The sequence below is a fragment of the Cryptomeria japonica genome, unplaced genomic scaffold, assembly GCF_030272615.1.
Source record: "Cryptomeria japonica unplaced genomic scaffold, Sugi_1.0 HiC_scaffold_42, whole genome shotgun sequence".
Taxonomy (NCBI): Eukaryota; Viridiplantae; Streptophyta; class Pinopsida; order Cupressales; family Cupressaceae; genus Cryptomeria; species Cryptomeria japonica.
In genome coordinates this window covers 742,281-747,668 of record NW_026728864.1, presented here as the reverse complement: position 1 = coordinate 747,668, position 5,388 = coordinate 742,281, and the positions used below count along the sequence as shown (strand labels likewise).

The following is a 5,388-nucleotide window of genomic DNA, read 5'->3' as shown; positions in this document are numbered from 1 at the left end:
CGCACCTCGCGTGCACCTTCGCCGCGGTGGGCACCATGGCGTGCACGAAGTCGGAGCCCGGTTTGCCCCGGGTGCGCACCTCGCGTGCACCTTCGCCGGGGTGGGCACCTCGGCTGGGTTGCGCGCCCTGGTGCGCACCAAGGAGCGCTCCGAAGTGTGCTCCAAGGTGCGGCGTGCACGAAGTCGGAGCCCGGTTTGCCCCGGGTGCGCACCTCGCGTGCACCTTCGCCAGGGTGGGCACCTCGGTGCGCACACCTTCTCAATGTTTTCTTGCCTTTTCTGGAAATTGGTGAAGGCAGCGCATCAAAGGTGCGCACCTCGGTGTGCTCCGAGGTGCGAACCCGAGAGCGCTCCGAGGTGCCCACGAAGTCGAAAGTCGGGTTAATTGCATTGTTTTCCCCGGGTGCGCTCCGAGGTGCGCAACATCGGCGCGCACCAAGGAGGGCTCCGAAGTGTGCTCCAAGGTGCGCACGATGGCGTGCACCTCTGGTGCGCACGATTCGGAGCTCGGTTTGACCGGGGTGCGCACACCTTGGCTGGGTTGCGCACCTTTTGTGCGCTCCAAGGTGCGCACGAAGTCGGAGCTCGGTTTGCCCCGGGTGCGCACCTTCGCCAGGGTGCGCACCTTGATGCGCACGCCTTGGCTGGGCTGCGCACCTTGGTGGGCGCCATGGTGCGCACCTTTCGTGCGCTCCAAGGTGCGCACGAAGTCGGAGCTCGGTTTGCCCCGGGTGCGCACCTTGGTGGGCGCCATGGTGCACTCCGAGGTGCCCAAGATTGGTGCGCACCAAGGAGCGCTCCGAAGTGCGCTCCAAGGTGCGCGCGAAGTCGAAAGTTGGGTTAATTGTCCGGTTTGCCTCGGGTGCGCACCTTGCGTGCACCTTCGCCAGGGTGGGCGCCTTGGTGCGCACACCTTGGCTGGGCTGCGCACACCTTGGCACCCGCGTTTCCTTCATTTTAAATTTTTTTTTTTTACAATCTCTCAAGTGGGAAATTCTATAATCTCAACTTTTTTTGCCTTTTCAGGAAACTTTTGAATGGAGCGCATCATTGGTGCGCTCCGAAGTGTGCTCCAAAGCTCTCTCCAGCTGCGTGCACCTGCCCCGGCCGCGCACCCGGCCCCGCCCAGCTTCGCTCACCTGTCCCGGGCGTCTGGTGCGGAACCTTAGAGTAAGAAACATCACCGTGCACCTTGGCCAACGTGCGCGACTCGACCGAGCGCGCACTGGCCGAGGTGCACACCGATTTCACCTGGGTGCGCGCGCAGCACCTCGGGCGCACCGGGGTGCGCGCACAACGCCCGGGTTGCACCGTGGCCTGTGTGCTCGGGGCGCCTCGGGTGCGCGCTCGGTGTCGCCCCCGCGCGCGCGGTAGTGCGGGCAGCGCACCCCGGCCCGGCCCGGCCCCGACGAGAACGCAAACGGGCAAAAGGTTTATTCAAATAGCATTGCGACGCCCGGCGAAAAACTAAAAAAGGGTGCAACACCGGGACTTCCCGGGAGGTCACCCATCCCAGTACTACTCCGGCCCAAGCGCGCTTAACTGCGGAGTTCTGATGGGATCCGGTGCACTAATGCTGGTATGATCGCACCCGTTATGAGCTTGTCGCAGTGTGTACTTAGCAAACCGCGACCCACGTGCGAATCCACCCCGGCCACCCACCCCCGTCGAGGTGCACACCCTCCCTCGCGAAGTGCGCCCCGTTCGCCAAGTGTGAGCCCTGCCCGGGTGCGCGCACCTTGCTAGGGCGTCGGGTGTGCACCCGGCCCGGCCTACGTGCGTGCACCTGGAGGGGGCGTCGTGTGCGTGCAGTGTCCCGTCTGCAACGCGGTGCCCACACACCACCTCGGGCGCAACGACCTGCGCTCACATGTGGGCCGAGTGCACCTTGGTGCATGTTCGGGGCGCCTCGGGTGCACGCTCGATCTTGCCCCGGTGCACCAAGGCGCTCGGTTTGCCCCGGGTGCGCACTTGGTGCAAGGTGGGCACCCAAAATAGGGATCAAGCACCAAAACACAAGTTTCGGGATGCAAAATGGGACCCAAGGACCACAAATGCGTTCCAAGACCCATGATGGGTCCACGAGAACAAAAATGTGTTCCGAGACTTAATAAACAAATATTGGGTTTTAGGAGAAGAAACATGCTCTGATGCCCAAAACGAGAATCGACCCCGAAAAGGCCACAGGCCAAAAGTGGGATGCGAGACAAAAAAAAATGGGACCCGAGGACCAAAATTGGGTTCCCAGGTCGAAGACAGGGCAACCGGACAAGAAACGACCTCTAAGGCTCGAAATGAGTCCCGACGACTAAAACTTGACAAGAAGCACCCATCAGGCACCCAACTCGACACCCATGGGATGCCGACCCACCCGGGCTTCCACCTAGCACACCTTGGCACCCACCCACCCTCGCACCCAACCTCGCACCCAACTTAGCACCTTTGAACCCACATTGGCACTCACCCTGACCCTGGCACCTTGGAACCCACATTGGCACTCACCTTGACCCTGGCACCCACCTTTGCACTCACCTTGGGACCCACCCTGGCTCCCACCTCGGCACCCACCCAGACACCCACCTTGGTTCCTTGGCACCCACCTTGGATCCTTGGCACCCACCCCGACACCCACCTTGGCACGCAACTTGGCTACTTGCCACCCACCTTGGCTCCTTGACGCCCACCCCGACAACCACCCCGTGACCTACCCTGGCTAGGGTTGGTGCACACCCACCCTGGTGCCCACCTTGGCACCCACCCTATGACCCACCTTGGCACGCACCTTAGTACCCACCCCGTTACCCACCCTAGGACCCACCCCGTGACCCACCTTGGCCAGGGTGGGTGCACCCACCCTGGTGCCCACCTTGGCACCCACCCATCCTAGCACCCAGCCTGTGACCGGGCTTGGAACCCAACCTTGCACCCGCACCCGTCTTGGCCAGTGTGGGTGCGCACCCATCCTGGCACCCACGTTGTGACACACCCTTTAACCCACGCACCCTAGCACCCACGTTGGCACCCACCTTGGAACCCAACCTAGCAACTTGGCACCCACCCCGTGACCCACCTTGGCATCCACCATAGCAGTCGCCGACTTGGCACCCACCTCGGCACCCACCTTGACACTTGTGGACCCACCTTGCCACTCACCCTAGCATCGACCCATCCTAGCACCCACCCTGGCACCTTTGCACCCTAGCACTCACCCATCCTAGCACCTAACCTGTGACCCACCTTGACACTCACCCTCGCACCCACCTTGGAACCCAACCTAGCACCCACCCACCCTGACACCAACCCTAGCACCTACCCACCCTTGCACCCACCCTGTGACCCATCTTGGCACCCACCCATCCTACCACTCAACCTATCACCCACCTTCTCACCCACCTTGGCATCCACCTTAGCACCCACCCACACTGGCACCTTGGCACCCACCTCGGGCAAGGTGGGTGCACACCCACCCTGGCACCCAATTTAGAACCCACCGAGCATGTTACCCACCTTGGCACCCACATTGCAGCCCACCCTAGTACCCACCCTATGACCCACATTGGCATCCACACCCTAGCACCCAGGCACCTCGACACCCGCCTTGACACCCACCCTAGCACTGAACCTGTGACCCACCTTGGAACTCACCCTAGAACCCACCCACCCTGTGAACCACCTTGGCATCCACCTTAGCACCCACCCACCTTGGCACCCACTCTAGCACTCACCCATCCTAACACCCAACTTGTTACCCACCTTGGCACCCGCCCTCGCGTCCACCTTGAAACCCACCCTAGCACCCACCCACGCAGGAGCCCACCTTGGCACCCAACCTAACACCCACGCATCCTGGCACCCAACTTGTGACCCACCTTGGAACCCACCCTAGTACCCACCTTTGAACCCACTATATCACCAACCCACCTTGGCACCCACCCTATGACCCTCTTTGGAATCCACCCTAGCACGCACCCACCCTGGCACCCACCATGGAGCGCACCCTAGCACCCACCCACCTCGGCACGCACCTCAACACCCACCTTGGTGTGCGCACTGCGCCAACCTCTCAAAGACCCTATGTGGTGCGCTCCAAAGTGTACACCTTTGGTGCGCTCCAAGGTGCGCACCTTTGGTGCACACCGAGGTGCACACCAAAGTGTGCACCGAGGTGAGCACCAAAGTGCACTCCAGGGTGCACACCAAGGCGTGCACCTTTGGTGCGGTCAATGCAAACGAATTCGGAAGTTGGGGTCGATGTCCTAATCGCTGCTGCAGACTACACGTATGAGAATCGGACAAATAGCTTTATATAGGGGAGGTGTTGCGTTTGATGGGTCGACTCCCCTGGTTGTGTGCACTGCACCAACTTCAAAGACCCTGTCTTGTTTAAGAAGTCAAAAGTTGGGGTGGATGTCCTAATCATTGCTGCAGTCTACGCATGTATGAGAATCAGACAAATAGCTTATATAGGGGAGGTGTTGCATTCGGTGGGTTGACTCCCCTGGTTGTGCGCACTGCGCCAACCTCAAAGACCCCGCATAGCAGAAGAAGTCGGAAGTCGGATTTTGGTGAGCACCAAGGCGTGCACCTTTGGTGCGGTCAACGCAGACGAATTCAGAAGTTGGGGTGGATGTCCTAATCGTTGTTGCAGGCTACACATGTATGAGAATCAGACAAATAGCTTATATAGGGGAGGTGTTGGGTTTGATGGGTCAACTCCCTTGGTTGTGCGCATTACGCCAACCTCAAAGACCTTGTTTTCGTTAAGAAGTCAAAAGTTGGGGTCAATGTCCTAATGGCTCCTGCAGGCTACACATGTATGAGAATCGGACAAATAGCTTATATAGGGGAGGTGTTGGGTTTGATGGGTCGACTCCCCTGGTTGTGCGCATTACGTCAACCTCAAAGACCTTGTTTTCGTTAAGAAGTCAAAAGTTGGGGTCGATGTCCTAATTGCTCCTGTAGACTACACATGTATGAGAATCAGACAAATAGCTTATATAGGGGAGGTGTTGGGTTTGATGGGTTGACTCCCCTAGTTGTTCGCATTACACCAACCTCAAAGACCTTGTTTTCGTTTAGAAGCCGAAAGTTGGGGTCGATGTCCTAATTGCTCCTGCAGGCTACGCATGTATGAGAATCAGACAAATAGCTTATATAGGGGAGGTGTTGGGTTTGATGGGTCGACTCCCCTGGTTGTGCGCATTGCGCCAACCTCAAAGACCCTGCATTGCGGATGAAGTCGAAAGTCAGAGTTTGGTGTGCTACAAGGTGTGGTCGAAGGTGCTCACCTAGGTGTGCACCTTTGGAGCACAGGAAAAGTGCCCTCCAAAAGTGCGCACCTTTGGAGTGCACAAAAGTGCCCTCCAAAAGTGCGCACCTTTGGAGCGC

At 59.2% G+C, this 5,388-nt stretch overlaps 1 non-coding gene across 1 annotated transcript; it reads right to left on the bottom strand.

Annotated features, from left to right (window-relative positions):
• Positions 1 to 1,474: 1,474 nt before the first annotated feature.
• LOC131862301 (5S ribosomal RNA) lies at positions 1,475 to 1,593 on the bottom strand. The gene has a single exon (XR_009361317.1). It is a non-coding gene; the product is annotated as a 5S ribosomal RNA (ribosomal RNA).
• Between the last annotated feature and the right edge of the window lie 3,795 nt (positions 1,594 to 5,388).